This window comes from Pelmatolapia mariae, linkage group LG7 (genome assembly GCF_036321145.2).
Source record: "Pelmatolapia mariae isolate MD_Pm_ZW linkage group LG7, Pm_UMD_F_2, whole genome shotgun sequence".
Taxonomy (NCBI): Eukaryota; Metazoa; Chordata; class Actinopteri; order Cichliformes; family Cichlidae; genus Pelmatolapia; species Pelmatolapia mariae.
In genome coordinates, this window is record NC_086233.1 from 4,921,902 (window position 1) to 4,943,119 (window position 21,218).

A 21,218-nucleotide genomic window follows, 5' to 3' on the forward strand; every position below is an offset into this window, starting at 1 on the left:
TTGACCTACACCAGGACTTTAGACTGAAACTAAAACTTTAAGCATAACAAAGGTACCAGGCCACACATGCATTACATCTGCAGGAGCTGCTCAGTCATGAAAACTCAACCACACCATGTAACTTTATGCGGTAACTTTAGTTTCTAAACACTTCCATTTTGCAGTAGTACCACTTACTGTTGATGGTGTAATATATAGGAGGGAAGAACGTTTGTAAAGGCTACATGGCAGTGTGTTTGTTTTCATACACCTGTGATGAGACTGGAAACACCTGAAGTCCAAGATTTAGAGGTGTCCTTTTGTCCACAATAACTACTGAAAGCAGCCCCCCAGCCCCCACCCCCACCTGGCCCTAAACAGGATAAACAGACTACTGACAATCATTTTTCAAACATTTAACGTTATACCCAAATTATGAAGCTGATTGCTGCAAAAAACTGAAATTATTGTAAAATAAAATATCTTCACTTCAGCAATGTTATTTAAGCGGGCAAACTAAAGTTTGAATAGAATAGAATAGAATATCTCTTTATTGTCACTGCTACAGTCTTGGTAGCCGGGGATTGGTCCGCCAGGACCTCCGCTCCTGGCCGCCACCCGACTCACATTGCACCCGACCGCTATAGTGCCTCCTGCGGGCGGTGGGCCTGCATGAAGATGGACCCATGTCCCTTTTTCGGGCTGTGCCTGGCCTCTTTATTAGGTTAGACACTGCTCCTCCACATCGAAAGGAGCCAGTTGAGGTGGTTCGGGCATCTGAGAAGGATGCCCCCTGGGCACCTCCTGGGGGGGGTGTCCAGGGTGTGAGGGGTCTTTGATGATGATGCTGGCTTTCTTCTGAAGTCTGCCAGTATAAATGTCTCTGAGGGGGGTTGGTGAAGTTCCAATTGCCCGCTCTGCTGCCCTCACCACCCGCTGCAGTTTCCTCTTGTCCTCCAAAGTGCAGCAGTTGAACCAGAGTGTGCAGCAGTAGGTCAAAAGGCTTTCGATGGTGGGGCGGTAGAAGTTTACTAACAGTTTCTGGGGTAATTGGGCCTGACGCAGTTTCCTAAGAAAGTACAGCCTTTGTTGTGCTTTCCCTACCAGATGGGAAATGTTTGTGGACCAGGTAAGGTCAGCCGAGATGTGGACTCCGAGAAACTTAAAGCTCTCTACCCTTTCTACCTCCTCCCCATCAGTGTAGAGGGTAGAGTGCTCGGATCGCTTTGTTTTCCTGAAGTCTATTACCATCTCCTTGGTCTTGGCTGTGTTCAGATGCAGGTTGTTGTCGTCTCACCATTGCTTCAGATGCTGAACCTCCTCTCTGTAGGCTGAATCATTGTTGTTGTAGATCAGTCCTATGATGGTGGTGTCAACAGCAAATTTTATAATGGTGTTACTGGTGTGGATTGGAGAACAGTCATGAGTGAAAAGTGAGTATAAAAGGGGCTTGAGGACACACCCCTGTGGGACACCTATGTTCAGAGTGAGGGTGGAGGAGGTGTTCACTCCCTGACATTCTGACATTCTAGGGTCTGTTGCTCAGGAAGTCCAATATCCAGGTGCACAGTGAGCTGCTGAGTCCTATGTTGCTTAGTGTTTTAACCAGTTTGTGGGGTTGAACTGTATTGAAAGCTGAGCTGAAGTCCAAAAACAGCATTCTAACATAGGTGCTACTACAGTCCAGGTGTGTGAGGGTTGTGTGAAGAGCTGTTATTATGGCGTCTTCTGTCGACCTGTTTGCCGTGTATGCAAACTGGTATGGATCGAGGTTTGCAGGGATGGCAGGTTTAATGTGTGTCATGACGAGTTGCTCAAAACATTTGGCAATTATGGGTGTTAAAGCAACTGGACGATAGTCATTCAAGCAGCTCACAGTGTTCTTCTTGGGCACTGGAATGATGGTGGTTGACTTAAAGCAGGATGGTACTACAGATTGTAGCAGTGAGAGGTTGAAGATGGTGGTGAAAACCTCTGCTAGTTGGTCTGCACATGCTTTTTTGCACTCTACCAGCTACACCGTCAGGACCAGCTGCTTTCCTCGCATTGACTCTGACCTGGTGCTGCTCCAGCTGGATGGGGGTGTTGTCCCTCTCTGTAATGGCAGGATGGGTGATGGTGTCCCTGTTGGTCAAAGGGGCCGAAGAACTGGTTTAGGGTGTCAGGTAAGGTGATGTCCGGGGAGTTTGTTTGTGTGCGACTGTCCTTGTAGCCAGTGAGTGTCTTGATCCCCTGCCACATGTTTCTGGAGTTGTTTGTGTTAAAGTGTTCCTCGATGCGCTGTTTGTATTTGCGCTTGCCTTCTTTTATGCCTTTAAGCAGAGATTGGCGTGCCTCTTTGTAGACTTGTTGGTCTCCTGATCTGAAGGCGCTGTCCCGTGCTCATAGTAGGCTCGCACCTCACTGTTGAGCCATGGCTTCTGGTTCAGGACACTTTAACAGACTTTGTTATTGTTACACCCTCACTACAGAAGTTGATGTATGAGAGTACAGCAGATGTGTGGCCCTCCAAATCTGATCTTTCTGCAAATACACTCCAATTCGTGTTATCAAAACAGTCTTGTATGGCTTTGGTGGTTACCGCCGTCCACGCTCGTACTGTTTTTACAGATGGTTTTTGTCTTTGAATTAGAGGTTTATAAGCAGGGATCAGGGACATAGAGATGGTCAGAGAGTCCGTGGGGTGAGGCAGTGGGGTGGCTTTGTAAGCATCTGGGATGTTGGTGTAGACGTGGTCTAGTGTGTTGTTTTCCCTTATCGGAAAGCTCACGTTTTTAAACAATCCAGGCTTGACAGATTTCAGGTTTGCATGGTTAAAATCTCCTGCGATGATCACAGTGCAGTCCAGGTGCGTTGTTAGCTGTTTATTAATTGAGCGCTGGAGTAACTCCATGGCTGACTTAGCATTAGCTTGCGGCGGAACATAAACTGCTATTGTTGTGACCGCTGTGAGCTCTCTCGGCAAGTAGAAGGGTCTACACTGAACTATCATGTACTCTATGTCTGGGCAGCAGTGGACGACTTTAACTGTGGTGTTGGTACACCAGTTATTGTTCACATACACTAGCAGAAGAGGTTAAAACTAAAATACTTTCTGCAGCTTTATAGAGTAACTCATTCATTCATCTGTGTCACAATAGATTTTCATGTGTTAATCACAACAGTGGTTTCATTTTCTCTCTTCTGTTTATTAGACGCCCACTCCTCAGTTTGTCTCACACAGAAAAGCCCTCTGGATGTTTGATCCTGCAGAAAAGATTGGATCATTTAAAGAAGAAAAACCATCTCAGTCAGACCAGCTCACATAAGGCTCCAATTCTTTTCTTTTTTAAAAAAAAAAAAAATAATAATAATCACAGCTGTTACTAAAAGTGTGAGTGCTGTTAATCACCTGCCTCGGATGTGATCATATTAATTAAACATTTTCACACTGCACTAAATGATACATTTGGAGGTGCTGTAAGAAAACAGTGGCCTGCTTGAGATCACTGTTGGTTTACATGAACCAAGAATGTAAATGAGTTTGAGACCCTCTCACTTTCAACTTTTAACTTTTAACTTTAGCTTTTAACAAACTCTATTTTCCATCCTCCACTGCTGACATGGGTGCGTGGATCTTCGTCCGGCGTCATCTGTGGTGCCTTTCTGAGTCCACGCAAATCACGTAGGAAGAGAGGAAAAAGAGCAGGTGTCCAGGTGAAACTCAGACTACTCTGGAAGCGGGGATTAGCTGTACCTGGATCTATAAGGAGGTGCTACCTAAGGAGTGTTCATCCAGACTCTCCAGGTGTTTGACGCTTCATCCCCGCGATGAGTGGAATTTACAGGCATCACGGATCAAACCCTCAGTTTCCACGTCCACTAAATCGGACCGCTTTTTGTAATAATCTGACTACTACGTCACTAAATGTGGCGCTCTTTAATGCCCAATCAATGACAAATAAAACGTTCTTGTTGAACGATTTTATTCTTTCCAAAAATTTGGATTTTTTTTATTTCCAACTTAAACCTGGCAGCGTGGGTGTCATGATCCTGGGCCATGTTGGCCCAGCATTCTTGGTTCTCTTGTATTTTTGGTATGTTGTTCTGTATTTAGGCCATGGTTCCTGCCCTGTTACGTTGTTCCTTATGTGTTTTCCCCCTTGTGGCTCTTAACCCCTGTGTGCCCCTCTGTGTATCTGTGAGCCCTCGCCTCTCCTTGTGTTTTATTCCATGTTTTCCCCAGCCCGTTATGTCTGTGCTCTCCCCGTGCTCTCTTTCCTCCTGTCTGAACCTCTGTACTTCCTGTTTTACTTTGTCAGTCTCCCGTCAGTGTTGCGTTCACTCCTGCTGTGTCTTGTTATGATTATCAGTGTCACCTGTGTTCCCCGTGTGCTCCCACTTCCCTCGTTAACCCTCTGTGTATTTATGTCTGTGTCTCCCTCAGTTCTGTGTCGCGTTCTCCCTCATGCTGTGTGTGATTCTCCCCGTGTCTCCTGGTATGCATTATGATTAGTTTTCCCAGTTTAGTTTTGTATTGTTTGTGATCTGTTTCCAGCAATAAAGCTGTGCTTTTGAGTTCAAGTTCAGTCCCCGTGAGTTTGCGTTTGGGTCCAATCCCTGCCTGCCACACAGCGAAACATGACAGTGATGGTAACTATAAATACCTCATCGATCTTTGCCAGAGTTGGTACTTCTTCATCAGCCAGCCTCGGACGTCCAGTCGAGGAGGAGATCTCAGTGCGGTGTTTGGAAGCCGGTTTAACTGTCGTTCAGTAATGGTCAGACACTTTTCATCTGAAATTTAACTGATTAGAGTTGGAAATAAAGATCCGCTTTATTGTGCTGTAGTGTATCGTCCACCTGGCATCAATAGCCTGTTTTCAAAGGATTTTAGTGACTTCTTATCCTCCACTTTGAAGCTGTCCAGACTGGTTGTAGTTGGGGATTTTAATATACACATTGATGATGACTCTGACCTCTTTGCCAGGGGTTTTCTCAGCCTCATGAGCTCTTTCCATTTCACACAGCATGTGTCTGGTCCCACACACACTGGACATCGTTTTTACTTTAGGTTAAACATTGATTTTATTTATTCTGAGGACATTTTTATTTCGGACCATCATTGTACACTTTTTAACTTGTCTTTCCATCTGCCCCGCTCTCCTTTTCATCATGTGGTTAGCTGTCACATCTTAAATTCCTCTACTGCTGTTAAATTTTCGGATGCTTTTAATTTAGTTTTACCTCCTGATAATGATGTTCATCTGCTAACAAATCTTTTTAATAATTCTTGTGTCTTTATTTTAGACAATGTTTGCGCAGTCAAAACCAGATTAGCTCCTGTTTCAAAGTCGTCCCCCTGGATAAATGACAGCATTCTTTTCATTCTTTTCTTTCTTTGTTGACAAAGTTAGTAATGTCAGGAACAATATCTCTCCTTCTGTGTCTCTCTTGTCTGCTCCAACTCCACCCAGGCGTGTTATTTCAGAAAGATTTTTACCTGTGTCCTTACCTGAGCTGGTCAAATTAGTTAATGCGATGAAAGCGTCCTCCTGCTCTCTTGATATTTTACCTGGATCTTTGTTTAAAAATGTTCTTCAGTCTATCGGTCCCTGTGTGCTTATAATTATCAATACTTCATTGGTTTCTGGTCAGGTCCACAGTTATTGTAAGAATGCTGTTATTCACCCACTGTTAAAAAAAACAAAAAAAACAAAACCCTAAGCTTGACGCTTCTCTTCTAAGTAGCTACAGACCGATTTCAAAATTACCATTCATTGCTAAGATTTTAGAAAAGGTTGAGGCTAAGCAGCTTATAGCTGTTCGAGATGAATACAGCATTCTGGATAAATTCCAGTCTGGTTTTTGTAGAGCTCATTCTACTGAAACTGCACTTATTAGGGTCTCCAGTGACATCCTGATGAATTATGATGCAGGAGAATGCTCTGCCTTGCTGATACTGGACCTGACCTCTGCCATATCTATCTAATAGACTCCAATTTGTACATGTAAATGGAGAGTCCTCTTCACACACTAAGGTCAGTTATGGTGTTCCACAGGGTTCGGTGCTAGGACCAATTCTATTTACATTATACATGCTTCCCCTAGGCAGCATCATTAGAAGACATAGCATAAATTTTCACTGCTATGCAGGTGACACCCAGCTCTATCTGTCCATGAAGCCAGATAACACACACCAATTAGTTAAACTGCAGGAATGTCTTAAAGACATAAAGACCTGGATGGCCACTAACTTCCTGCTTCTTAATTCAGATCAAACTGAGGTTATTGTACTCGGCCCTGAAAATCTTAGAAATATGGTATCTAACCAGATTCTTACTCTGGATGGCATTACCTTGGCCTCCAGTAATGCTGTGAGGAACCTTGGAGTCATTTTTGACCAGGACATGTCCTTCAATGCACATATTAAACAAATATGTAAGACTGCTTTCTTCCATTTGAGCAACATCTCTAAAATTAGAAATATCCTGTCGCTTAGTGACGCTGAAAAACTACTTCATGCATTTATTACTTCCAGGCTGGACTACTGTAATTCATTATTATCAGGAAGTCCTAAAAACTCGCTGAAAAGCCTTCAGTTAATCCAAAATGCTGCAGCAAGAGTACTGACAGGGACTAGAAAGAGAGAGCAGATTTCTCCTGTATTGGCTTCCCTTCATTGGCTTCCTGTTAAATCCAGAATTTAATTCAAAATCCTGCTCCTCACATACAAGGTCTTAAATAATCAGGCCCCATCTTATCTTAATGACCTTGTAGTACCATATCACCCTATTAGAGCACTACGCTCTCACACTGCAGGCTTACTTGTTGTTCCTAGAGTATTTAAAAGTAGAATGGGAGGGAAAGCCTTCAGTTTTCAGGCCCCTCTTCTGTGGAACCAGCTTCCAGTTTGGATTCGGGAGACAGACACTATCTCTACTTTTAAGATTAGGCCTAAAACTTTCCTTTTTGGTAAAGTATATAGTTAGGGCTGGACCAGGTGACCCTGAATCCTCCCTTAGCTATGCTGCAATAGACGTAGGCTGCCGGGGGATTCCCATGATGCATTGAGTTTTTCCTTTCCAGTCACCTTTCTCACTCAGTATGTGTTAATAGACATCTCTGCATTGAATCATATCTGTTATTAATCTCTGTCTCTCTTCCACAGCATGTCTTTCATCCTGTTTTCCTTTTCTCACCCCAACCAATCACAGCAGATGGCCCCGCCCCTCCCTGAGCCTGGTTCTGCCGGAGGTTTCTTCCTGTTAAAAGGGAGTTTTTCCTTCCCACTGTCGCCAAAGTGCTTGCTCATAGGGGGTCATATGATTGTTGGGTTTTTCTCTGTACCTATGAAGCGACTTTTGTTGTGATTTGGCACTATATAAATAAAATTGAATTGAATTGAATAGATTTGACTGAATCCTTCACTGTGGAAGATAACACACTTGTGTAGTTGAAAGACGCTGAAGAACCTTCAGCACCACTAATAAAAGATTTAAGTGGATGTATGTTAATATTTGAAGGTGTAAAATCACTCTGGAAAGAGAAAGTTTCAGCAAAATCATTAAAAGCCCACAATAAGCATGATGTTCATGCACATGACTTCTGACCACAACTGTACTGAAGTTGCTGAGATCATCGCTGGTCTGAAACACACAAAAGTCAGCCTGTGACCACAGCAAACAAGCTTAACTTCAGCTCTCCGGGAACATAGTCGTGGTCGCTGGGAGTTTGAAGATAATTAGTGTGAATTTATTGCAATAAACAATATCTAATATGACAGAAGTTTGATGAACTTTCATCTTTGCTCAGTCTATTTGCTTGTCCAAGCTAACGCATTCATCTGCTCATTACTCTACTACTCAACACTGTCACAGTCTGTTCTCTAAAACCTAAAAGAGGAATTATGGATTTGATCAACTGGTCCCTGAATGCAACTGACACCCTCTTCTTAACGAGAAGCCTGGGCTCGGGTGAGCCCAAGTGTCCTGGAAGGACGTTCCCTGCCGGATACACGATGGACGGGTGGCATAACTGGAGGGTCGTGTGCCTGGCGGACTGTCGAACGAGGACATTGAAGACATCTACCTTTTCGGAACCATGATAACAGGGTTCTTGCTGATCAGAGATGGCTTGGCCCTGGCTTATCAAAGATTAAAGAAAGCAGAATCACCTGTTCAAAACTCCACAAGGCTGCACGCTGTGATTGAAGCGATGGGACGAGTCATGACTTCTCAAAATGGGCTCATTGAATGCATCACGGATAAGATCTCGGAGAAGCTCACGGCGGTTGTGAGTAGTCAGACTTTGCTCTCTGAGTGAAAGATTGATAACATCTCAGAGAAGCTCACGGCTCTCTAACGGGAGATTGAGAGACCAGTGATGGACTGCTAGATCGGCTGTGAAATTGACATGCAGTTGTTCGCACTAAAGGAATACCACCATCATTTCATGCAGCTACCATATTGGCGCCAGCTGTGGTCTCAAGGTTGGAGCTGAACATAACAAATTCTCACCCTGATAACAGACGGTGTTTAGACTGTTCCTTCCTATCCTACGTAAGGCCACCTGGGTCGGCGGGAAGACTGTTTACTTAGCCTGGCTGGGCGAAGGACACTCTCTCAGCTAAACTCAGGGCACACACACGCATACACATACACTGATACACACTCATCCCCCCTCCCTTTCCAAACGCCTTCGATGCTTGTCCCCTCCCGGGGCAGATGGCGGGTCGACTGGACCAGCGCAGACATGCTGCAGGACCGGATGCGCTGTCTACACCGGCTCTCTCTTACCCTTTACCCGCCCCTGATGCTTGTCTTGTGTTTCTGTGGTGTATTGACTGTCATGTGCTTTTTGTGCTGGGGTGTTTTTTTCTGTTCTCAAACTGTTCTCCCATTAGGATATGACAAACATGGACTCAAGGATGAACTAATTATTTGTGGTGTTTCATTTTATAGGTTGCTTTGACTAATTCTGACTATACACAAACTGTATGCAATGAAATTGTATGTATTATTGGGTTTTTTATCCTAGAGGTCAAAGGTCAACTACAACCCAAATTTTGTAAAATGTGGAATGCTGTGTAAACAAAAAAAATAAAATAAACAAAAAAAGGAAGCAATGATTTCAAGATCAACATGCTGTTTTTCACAACTGTGACAGACCCACGTTTGCTACTCTGAGCATCTTCTTTACTTTAATAACAGTCTGTAAACATCTGGGAGCTGAAGAGAGCAGCTGCTGGAGTTTTGAGAGAGCAATGCTGTCCCATCCTTGTCTGAGAGGATTCTAACTGCTCAACTGTCACTTCTTTGTCTTATATTTTGTTTCATGAAGGGTTAAATGTTTCAGCTGATGAATGGTCTGGACTATTCCTTCTATTCATTTATGAATATGAAAATAAAACCTTTTAAAAAAAATCTGACCTGTATTAAACCCGATTCTTTGATGCCCATGATAGAACAGAGAAAACCCGACTCAGGAGTGCTCAAAACATTTATAATTCTTTATTCAATCATCTTCCAGAAGACAGAGCCCTGCACAGCCCAAAGCCAGTTGCAGAATCTCTAACATTAGAAGCTAAAAATGTGTCTCATATAGGTGTTATTTTGGTACTTTACACGTCACACATAGTTTCGATATAAACAACTCCTTATATGTTACTAGTTCTGCTTTTTCTGTCTGGTTTCCTGTATTTATTAATATGCTTGCACAGCTCTACACTGTCACGGCCCTGGGTCGGTGACCCAGTGTTTTGAGTTTCTTGTGTCTCTGAGTTTTTGTATTATGATCTTAGTTCCCTTTGTTGCCCCAGTTTATTCTTTAGTCTAGTGTCTTAGTTTGGCTTTCTTGTATTCTCTTTAGTTCTCTGAGTATTTAGTAGCTGCCCTCTGTGTCTCTGTCTCCCCTAGTCTAGTTTGCGTCTGTGCCATTTCCTGTTTTACGTTGAAGGTCCATGTCTCATGTGAGTGTATCCTACTTTACTTCCTTGTCTCATCATTTCTGATTTCTCCCAGCTATGCTCCCCTTCTATGTCTCATTCCCCTCGTTATTTCCCAGTGTATCTAAGCCCTGTGATTCCCTGTGTCAGTGTCGCGATCTCCCTCATGCTGTGTGTGATTCTCCCCGTGTCTCCTGGTGTACATTATAATTAGCTTTTCCCAGTTTAGTTTTATATTGTTTGTGATCTGTTTTCCAGGAATAAAGCTGTGCTTCTGAGTTCAAGTTCTGTCCCCGTGAGTTTGCGTTTGCGTCCAATTCCTGCCTGCCACACAGCCAAAACATGACATACACTAACTTCCTGTTTTTCAGTCTGGCTGAGCACTTAGGCTACGTTCACACTGCAGGTGTTAATGCTCAATTCCGATTTTTTGATTTTTTTGTCTGCTTGTTCACACTACAAATAAAATGCGACAGCAAACACTCTCCAGTGTGAACGCTCAAAGCGGCCCGCATGCGCAAAAGAAGATGTCACACACAACGCGCTCTGTTTAGACCCAGAGCAAACAGTATTGTTTGACTGATGGCCCTTAATATAAAGACTTCGGACTTTACGTTTCCCAATTTTTGCTTTAAGTTATTTTGTTATTTACATAATAATGTAGATAACCTAATAATTATCCTTATTGATGTTTTAGGAGCGGTGCTTCAAAGGATAGTTGCAGATTTCTGTCAGAATCTGCAGATTATACAGTACAAATAAAATGTTCACGTTGTCTTCCCAACAGTTTCACTAACATCTACACTGGATGGCCAGGAAGCGTTCGCGATGTCTTCTCTGGCGCTGACAATTGGCGTCTGTCTTGTGTCAGTGACGCAAAAGACGGATTTAATGTGACATGACCGTTCAAACAGCAGTCGCTCTCTAAAACATCGGATATGTATCGGATTCAGTACCACATACGAAAGTGACCCAGATCAGATTTGAAAATATCGGATTTGTGCCGTTCACACTGTCATACCATGATCAGATATGGGTCGCATAGGGTCAAAAAAATCGGATTTGATGCGCTTTTGCCTGCAGTGTGAACGTAGCCTTAGTTTGTGAGTCAAAAATGGCTTTGCTTTACAAGCCTTTATTATTAAAATACATAAAACAATATAATCAGAAAATAAGCACTAAGAATATATATTTATTTAACATTCCCCCTTTTTAACTAATTTTATTAGTTAACCTAATTAACTGACTCCCTCAATAACTACTGTGAACTGAAAACAGATATAATTAGCTTTTTCTGGTAAAAGGTCCTACATTAATTTTGCCACTCTTTGGAAACAGCCTCTAGTTAACCCGTTTCCTCTTTCAAAACTTTACTATTTTGTGTTAACACTGTTTTTTTTGGGCATTTAACATAACATAGAAATCCTACAAACTATTACTAAAGTCCCTCTCATTACTCTGCATTACTTTATGCTTACATTATAACCTCTGTCTAACGAGCTTTTGATCTTTTTTGCGATCTGAACGACTACTCTTCTGATAGGTTTCTTTGTGCTCTGTGCGTCTTTTGGGCCACATCCGTGTCCCTCTCTCTTGGCCCGATCCGTTCGGTCTGATCCTTCCTGGATTCTTGCCAACCACTTCATAGTTTTGCTGTGGTTCTGGAATCTGCTCCTTCTTCTGTAAAGGACAGGAAACGAAAACACCTCTCCCTGCTACGCCTCAATAATCTAATATGATCATCAATTGTTCTCTAAATTATCCTAAGTCCTGAATTATCCTAGTTCAAACTATCATGTTCTGGGCTATCTAATCAAAAGGATTAGCCTAATTATTATTTGTGTGTAAGCATGTTTGCATTCACCCCTAAGCACTCTAAGTCCTTTTCCTACGATATTTTATGACCTTCACAAGACTGAGTGGCAACTCCTATCAGTGCAATTGCAATGTGTATATGAAAAATGATTATAACCGTTTATTCTAGTAAAAGAAATCAAACATTTTCAATCCTACCATCTTCCCTCCTTTCACCAAAGCATATGTTTTATTCAAGCTGCTGTCCCACAGTTTCCCCTTGAGTGTGGTATTCAGCTTCTTATGAACACCGGCCTTTTATCTTCTAATAAGGATTCAGTTTATTTTAATCCTTTGGCTTAAACATGAAAATAATGATTTCTGCCTAAGTTTTACCGTACCTAAATTATCAAACACACAAAAAGTCATAAAATGATCATATAATCCATTGTTCCACATTAGACCTAAAACTCACCCTTTTTGACACACTTCCATGTGTCAAACAAAACCACAATTAAGAAATTAAAAGAAAAGAAAAAGGTTCATATTATTTCTCAGGACACCTCAGCAATTCTCCTCTCGAGTATATTTGCTCCGGGCCTGCAAACCTGTGTTAAAGGAATAACATCAGTTTAATCATCATGTTAAATCTCTTGAACTCCTGGCTCCAGCCAGAGCCTGCATCCTCGGAACTGCCTAGAAACAAAACCTGTGTGTTAAGATAAACTTCACATTCGGAACTCAGTTTTCCCCACTGTGATCCAATCTGTGCTATAAGAAACAAAACTTAAAACAGAACATTTATCAGTCATGTGCTTCATACAAAATTTCCATATTTTTTAATTTCACATCGATCCGCTGAGTGTCATGGTACTTCTTTTCATTTTGAATTTATCAGAGCTAACCAAAATGTGTTTTCTCTCTTTACTTTGCTCTTGTTTCCCTGCAGTACTTGTCACGGTCTGGCAGGCAGACCGTGGGGATATGGGGAATGAGGACCCAAACGCAAGACTCTGCGATACAAACTGTGCACTTTATTTACAGTGAAAGCTGTAAATACAATTAATCCCCGTTGCTCCCTTGACTCCCGTGTGTGTGTGTGTGCTCCCCGCTGTTGTGTTCTCGCACACTCCGTGCGTGCTGCCGTTCTGATCCACTCTTCCACCTAGGGGGAAAACCACAAAAAACAGCCATCAACACCAACCCCGGCGGGCATACACGAACTGCTCCGTCGTACGCAGACACGCACTAACTTAGGGAAGACAACTCAATGATCCCAAGCCGGTGGGAGCTCCAACACTCTCCTAAGTAGCTCCCCCCGACGAGCCCTGATCACCAACAGGTGTGTGGCAGGAACTTCAGGTGTGGCCAGTCCTCCTGCAGGGCCACACCCATCAGGCCTGCATGTGGCTGTCCTCCAGCCACACCCGCAGACACATGTACACACCCACACCCTGCCTATACATATGAGTGGAACACAGAAGCATAGTGCAGAAAAACACATATCCCCAAATAATAACAATAATAATAATAACAACAACAGTCAAAACTGCTCACGGACCCCCGAGTCCTCCAGAGCCGGGTCCGTGACAGTACTAGTATCACATACCCTTACCGATCGTGCTCTTTTTAATAATTTACTGTTTTAAAGGGAAAAACCTCGGTCCTTTGGACCAGTGTTTGTTATTCTATAACTGTATTTTGAATATAAGAAGTCTACCAATCACCTATATAATTACTAAATTTTGCTTTGGTTCTGACTATTTTCCTCTATAAAAATTAATTGACTTCTACAGTGGCCTGCTTTGGTTAATGGCAGTGTTGGGCAAGTTACTTTGATACTTTAACTTTGATACTTTAATTATAGTTACTAGTTTCTTCTTCAAAAAAGTAACTGAGTTAGTAACTGAGTTCTAAAAGTAATTCATTACTTGAAACGTAACTATTGCGTTACTTTAAAAAAACATTTAACCCTCTGGGGTCCAGGGTATAATTGGCCATTTTAACTACTTTTGATTTTCCCTCCACATTTTACCTTTAAAAACTGTTTACTTTGCCTTGTTTGGTATCATCCTTTTCAGCACAACCTCACGTGCCTGAATTTACAGTTATGTTTTCATTTTGACATACTGTATTAACACAATTGATCTAAAATCAGACAAAAAACATAAAATCAGAGTAGAAAAAGTTATATTTTTTACTGTAACAACCACAAACATCTTTAATGAATCATATTTCATAACTTTAAATGCAAATATAAATTGTCAATTTTAAAATCCTATGCACAAGTTTACTTTTACCCTTTTTTTAAATAACCATTTCAAACTATTTACAGAACAATCAGCTGTTCTGCATTCAATAAGATGCCACACAAATTATTTGTGCCACTCCAAATATTTCTGTCCACTATAAAGGAGAACATCACAGCCTGATACCTGCAGGTCTGACAGCAGCAGGTGTATCACTCCTGTTTCTACCTGGAGACAGCAGTCATTCGCCTCATTGTTCTGACACACAACACAAAACTATCCACAACACTACACACTAACTACACAAGACAACACATTAACTACACACTCCAAACACGCTAAACGTCACAAATCTCTCACATCTCAAAACTCTCTCTCTCTCTCTCTCTCTCTCTCTCTCTCTCTCTCTCTCTCTCTCTCTCTCTCTCTCGCCGTCACTCCTAAAACTTCCCCTGGTTTTTTTTGTTTTGTTTTGTTTGGGTTTTTTTGCTCATAAGCAGAGTGCTTGCTAGCGCTGTCCTTAGACAGTAAACGTGACGAAACTATTGAGGAAAATTGTTTATCATGACTCTGGTTTTACGTGGCCTATCAACACAATTTAAAAACTGGTATATATCACCTTGTTGCTTTGTCTTTAAGTGGTCATGTGACTGGTTTACCACGACTACTTTATTCTTCCTCAGTCAAACAGCAGCACTCATGCGATTGTTTTGCCCCCCTAACTCCAGGTGTTGTGCTAGACAGTGATCGTGATTGCTGTCCGTGGGAGCGCGCAGCTGCTTAAAGCTGTAGCGTCCAGATTACTTACAGCTACTTCCGTGCAACTGATATAAGATGCAGTAAGCTGAACACAGCTTCAACCATCTGTTTGTTGAAAAATAGTAATGGACCGCATTTTCTTGTTAGTAACTGTAACGGCGTTGTAACGATAGGAATAGTAATTAGTTAGATTACTCGTTACTGAAAAAAGTAACGCCGTTAGTAACGCCGTTATTCCCATCACTGGTTAGTGGTAACATCAATAATATCAAAAATTTTCTCCCCTTTAGCATTTGACATTTTCCCAACAATATAATGTAATACCATAATCTAAACCCAGTCAATAAAACAGAATTTTCTTAAAGCAAACATCAGCAATCCAAAATTAGCAGCCAAAGGATTAAGTCTGCAGCTCCACACTCATGTGAAACTACACTCTTCCCCTCTGGTCTCTCTTCTCCTCCTGCTCATGGCGAAGCAAAACAAAGCAAAGCAAAGCATCCACCCTTCTCTTGCCCGGGTGGTGCATTGTTTGTCAACATTTATGCATCCTAACCTTGGTCCAGTCTTTGTCTCAGTGTCAAGTCAGTCAACACAAAAGAAAAAACAATTGTTTATCATTTTTGTCTGGATTGACTCGCTGCAATCCTTTTAGACATGAACTCACAGGTTCCCACAGGTAGCCTTTTCCTCAGCCCATTATAATCTGGAAAAGCTCACCTTATATTTGCTCTCAAGGAAATGTTTTACAGCGCTGATAATTCAATCTTGCAGGCAATGCTTAGAACAAAAATGAGAAAAAAGAGAGCTGATTATTAGCTCATCAAAGCACAAAGCATCTTCACCAAAACGACAACCCCAAAAAATCTTAATCACAGAAAAACTTTGCTTACTAGTGTAACAATATGTTGTGGGAATTAGAACTTTCCGGGCCATAAAAGTTTTGCCCTACTCTTGGCTTAACTAATACTTACATGGTCTGAAATCAGACTTAAATCACTCCCTCTGTTCATTTTCCCCACATCATATTTCAGTGGTTGGCCTCAGGTTCTTCAGCTTCCTGACAGTCTGAGGTCAACTGACATAATTTCACCTGCTAAATACACAGAAAATCTTGTTAAAAGCCGCACAGTTTGCACAACAGTAATATTGCCCATTAAGCACTTTCTAAACACGTTACAACAATGTGTCATCACTAAATTATAAATTTCTTTTCCAAATCTGGACTACTGGACTTAGTCACTGACCTGACCACTTTATTTAATTATCCTGTATTTTACCATTATATATTTTACCAAGCAATTCTTCTCACAGTCACAGACATGTTTCTTTCAGTGCAAGCCTCAGTCACACAGCCAGACAGGAAGCTTCAGTTCTTCTTCTTCTTTTTTTTTTTGTCGCCACTCATTCAACTAATTTGCATACTGAGTCATATCTCAGGAAGTTGCCTTGACAAGAGAAATGCATATTTAAAACATTACCACATAATTAAATTATTTTTATTTTCTTTCTACATCAATCACTTCTTTTGCTCAATCGGCACAAGAGCACTTCCAATTCACTATTTTAAAACTACTTTAAGCTTTTAATCACTGGTTTATCAATCAAGGCTTTATTCGTCACATGCAGGGGGGTCCTGCAGTGAAATGGGACCCCCCCCGACCTTACATAGACACACAGACATCACATGGGGATACAGTCGGAGATTGGTAGCATTGGAGAGAAAAACATTGAAATGTACATTACAATGGGAAAGTACAAGAGGAAAAAAAGAGACCCCTTCTCATGCTATGCTTCCATGGTAGGACAGCACGAGAACAGGAAACAAAAAAAAACTCCTCTGCACAAAAAAGCACATAAATGTGACACAACATTGGGAAGACATAACAAGCCACACGGTAGGGTGATGGGTAAGGAGCAATGTGAAGCAAACCCAGCAGCCGCCTCGCACAGCGTTATCTTTTTCCTTTTCACAAAAGTCACTCTATTGTCATGCAACTCCCCTGAGTTATTCCTCACCTTCAGGCTTTAAGTGTGTTAAATCTACACCATTTAGCATTTATGTCATGTATTCACATTCATGAATGTAAGCATGTCTTCATTGCGTGTATGTATTTGTATTCAGATTAATATTGAGTGTAAGCTGGTCTTCGTTGCCTCGATGTGTTTTTATAATCAGGTTTAATTCATGCATCTATGCGCTGAGCTGTGGATTCAAACTGTCTTGCCCCTGATTCTCTCCAAACATAATTTCACATGTAACAATTTGTATATGTGTGTTTTCTATTCATTCATGTAATTGTTAGTTTATTTATTTCTTTATCTCGCTCTCTCTTTTTTAAAAATTTACCTTTCTGTTGTGATGCTCTGGACATTTCTAAACCTCCACCACTTCAGCCTCAATTTTCAATCCAATTCCCCATACGCTCTCACTTGAACTCGTCCGGCCTTGACCTCTCACCGGTTCTTGTCCCCTCTTCTCACAGTTTCCTGTGTGGCCTCCTAAATCAAACACAGGCCCAAATCAGCTGTTTCTTCTCTCCATTTCTTCTCTCTTGATCTTTTCAGTCTTTTCTTGGAGGTTAACTCCCAGCATGGCAAATATCACGTCCAGTGCCTTCACACAGTCAGGTCACTGGTGAACTTCCCAGCTTGTAATTCAAAGCGCATGTTCCCATGCACAATGGTATTCATAGATGCTGCTAGACCCTTCAGTGTATTAGGTCAGTTGTACTGTCTTTTGCCTGCTGTAAATTCTTCAAGTACACGGTGTTCTGTCTGTCTTCTGTCTTCATCAGGAGATTGACTGTCCTTTAAGCTTCTTCTCAGGATAAGGACAGGATGAGAGGTGAAGCTGTGAAATTTTAAGCCAAAGCCTGGTCTGTTTTCGTCCCAATTATGTTAATCTATCATTTTGCCGCTGTATTCATGTTTTGAGGTTGAGCCAAGTCCATGGGCACCTGTATTAACACACTAAAACATTTATTTAATATCATTTTCATTACTATTTCTTAACACTTCCATTCTCTAATTCTTCTATCTAGATTTTTAACACGTCTCTCTCTCACTCGTTGCACACTACACACATCAGCCAATTTCCTTTTATGGGCATACAGATATGTTCACTTCCTGTAACAGACCCCCCCACACACACGGCAGTTTTCATACACACACACACACACACTTCATTTCACTGCATTTCCTAAGTTTCTTCACCCTAATCAAACTCTTGTTTTTATGTTCCCACTCTATACACCCTCTGTAACTCTACTAATTCTAATATAAAAAGAATGCACCCTCAGCACACCTATACACACACAACTATACTCAGCTCTTTGCATTTGCAAGCATTCACATCAAAATCCTCAGCGTGCTTAACAGAGCTCTTTTGGCACAAATCTTCAGCACAATTAACAGTTTTTCCACACACATCACCATTCTTTAGCTCAGCTCTGTAGCACCATTCACACAGTACTTTCATCAGCATTTTTGCACACTTCCCTGAGCCTCCTTAAAAAATCGTCTCACACACACACACACACACACACACGTCACACACACACACGTCACACCCTTTTCTCTCACACTTTCAAAACAATATGCACTCTTGACCATTCATCCAAAGGGCAAATTTACACCTAACTATATATTCACACATTTATACGTATAACAAAGAGACACCAAATGTCAAGACATACTTTTACACAAACATCTGCTGGTACCAGACTTTTCGACTTTTCCTACACAATTTCGACAAATTTAACAACCTTTTTACCTAAGGTTTAACCTTTTTCTGACCAATTAACCAGTATCAGACTGTGGCCCGATTTCTAAAACTCTAAGTCAATTTAAAAGCGTTCACCAACCGAAACTTTACCCGAAGCTCTATTTCAGGCGTTTCACACCCAAGGCTTTACCCTAAGTTTTAGGTTAAGGTTTCACGCCCGAAACCCAGTTTCTGCTGGCCAAAAACTGCATAAAATCATCCTGGACAAAAAAGTGGTCATTACCACTGGCTATTAACCAAGGTCCCAAGTCTTGGCAGCGCCGCCTGGGATAATCCTGACGCCGCAGGGTCCTTTTACACATCTGTAAAAGGGAGGGGGTTCCCACCCCTGAACTTGTAAGTCCTACTTCCGTTCTAAAGTAATTTTAAAATCTGAAAACACCATACAAAACCAAGCCCGGCTTTATACTCAATCGGGAGTTAAATCCCACAAACAAATGACCAATTACCTATTATCCTATATTCTCTTAAACATACATTACTTCTTTTTCTCTTTTACCATAAAATACCATATTACCTTTAACTCAGTACTGTCATTCTCAAAGTTTCATTATCATTACTTCAAAGCTTTACTTTATTCTCAAGAATTTAGTTTTACCACTACTGAGCCAATTTAATAGTGAAGATCGTCAACTCAGCGAACAGATAATTTAGAATTCATCCAATCTGCACAAATTTGCTTTTTCTTGAGCAGGCTTGTGCCTACCTTTAAATCTTTTTAGACCGGTCTTCTGTTTGCCTCATTTCAGATCCAACCTTCGGCCACATTTGTTCTCTCTGTTGCAAAGGAAACCGGGCGGAAACCCCAAATAGAGCTTAGAGAGCTTAGAGCTTAGAGCTTTTTATTGTCATTGTGCAGTTTCTTGCACAGCGAAATTGGGTAGCTGGACCACAAAGGTGCTAAAGTAAGAAAAAGAGAAACCAATATACATCGAAGGTGGAAAATAAATAAATAAATAGAATAAAATAAAATAAAAAGCAGTGCATATATATATATACATACATGTGTGAGTGGAACTATATACATGGTATATTTGTAGGAAACACTGAAACAGACTGGGACCAAAATAATTGCACTTGAGCCAAAAATATTGCACAGAACATGGAAAGACTGAGATATTGCACATAGATGATCAACAACAGTGTCAGGGTGGATGTGTTGGGGAAGTCTTTACACACTCTTTTATTAAACCCAATTCTTTGATCCCCATGATAGAACAGAGAAAACCCGACTCAGGAGTGCTCAAAACATTTATTCTTTATTCAATCATCTTCCAGAAGACAGAGCCCTGCACAGCCCAAAGCCAGTTGCAGAATCTCTAACATTAGAAGCTAAAAATGTGTCTCATATAGGTGTTATTTTGGTACTTTACACGTCACACATAGTTTCGATATAAACAACTCCTTATATGTTACTAGTTCCGCTTTTTCTGTCTGGTTTCCTGTATTTATTAATATGCTTGCACAGCTCTACACTAATTTCCTGTTTTTCAGTCTGGCTGAGAACTTAGTTTGTGAGTCAAAACTGGCTTTGCTTTACAAGCCTTTATTATTAAAACACATAAAACAATATAATCAGAAAATAAGCACTAAGAATATATGTTTATTCCTTAACACCTGCTAAATAAAACACAGTTAGCAGCACCACATAGTCTGTTCAGTTTTCACACTGCACTTGTGTAAGAAAGCATTTGTGCAGATAAACAAGTTTAACTTTAGAGCAGCTCAGAAAAGTTTTCCCTTTTCAGATAATGGGTTTGTAAAATATCTTCTTAGTCCCATAGTGCACATTCACCTTCACCTGTACAAACTCTACTGACAAAACCTTTATAACCAGCATTCGGATCAATTTTAAAAAGGTCATTAAAACACACTTTTACATTCACAGTCAGAGTCGTTTAGTTTTATGAAATGCAACTTTAATGAAGAATAAGGCAGAGCGATACAGAGTGATTTATAAATGCTTCAGATATACTGTAACTGCATAACAATGAAGACAGTGAAAAAAATCAAAATGATGAAAAATGATTCAATACTTGTTATATATACAGCTGGATCCAAAAGTATGAGAATCTCTAATTTGTGCACAATTTTCATCTGAATCTGGAAATTATCTGAAAGTCTGAGGAATCAAAACTATTTAAAACCGTTTTTAACTCTGCGTTAGAGATTAGTGCCAGGAAAATGAGTGTGTAAGGAGATAAATAGCAGAGGAAGTGAAACCACAGTGGATCAAACCTGCAGGGAGACTTTAAGTCTGGAGGTGGTTTTGCATTTCTGTGGTTCTTAAGCACTTTCACTTTGCAGTAATATCATTTACAGATGATCAAGGAGGGAAAAAATGTCATGAAGTGCCACAGTCGAGCTCACGGAGAGCTTTAGAATGACCCGTTGTTAACTATGTTTGATTTCATTCACCTGTGGCAACAAGACTGAAAACACCTGCATTCAAAGAGTCCCAATACTTTCTTCCATGTACTAAATACTGAAATTAATTTATCTGAAGTATAACATTTTACCCTAATAGTTAAACTGAATTTGTGATTTGCAAACATTTGAAAACACAAAAAAATAAATTCATTCTCTCTTCATTAAAAGTTACAGTATTTAAGCGAGTAAGTTATGCAGAGGTTTGAAACTCCAGCATTGCCTCGAGTCTACAAAGCAGTTTCATGCAGCGACCGATGATTTCTGGCTTGTGACATTTATTGGAGCCCTGGCAGAT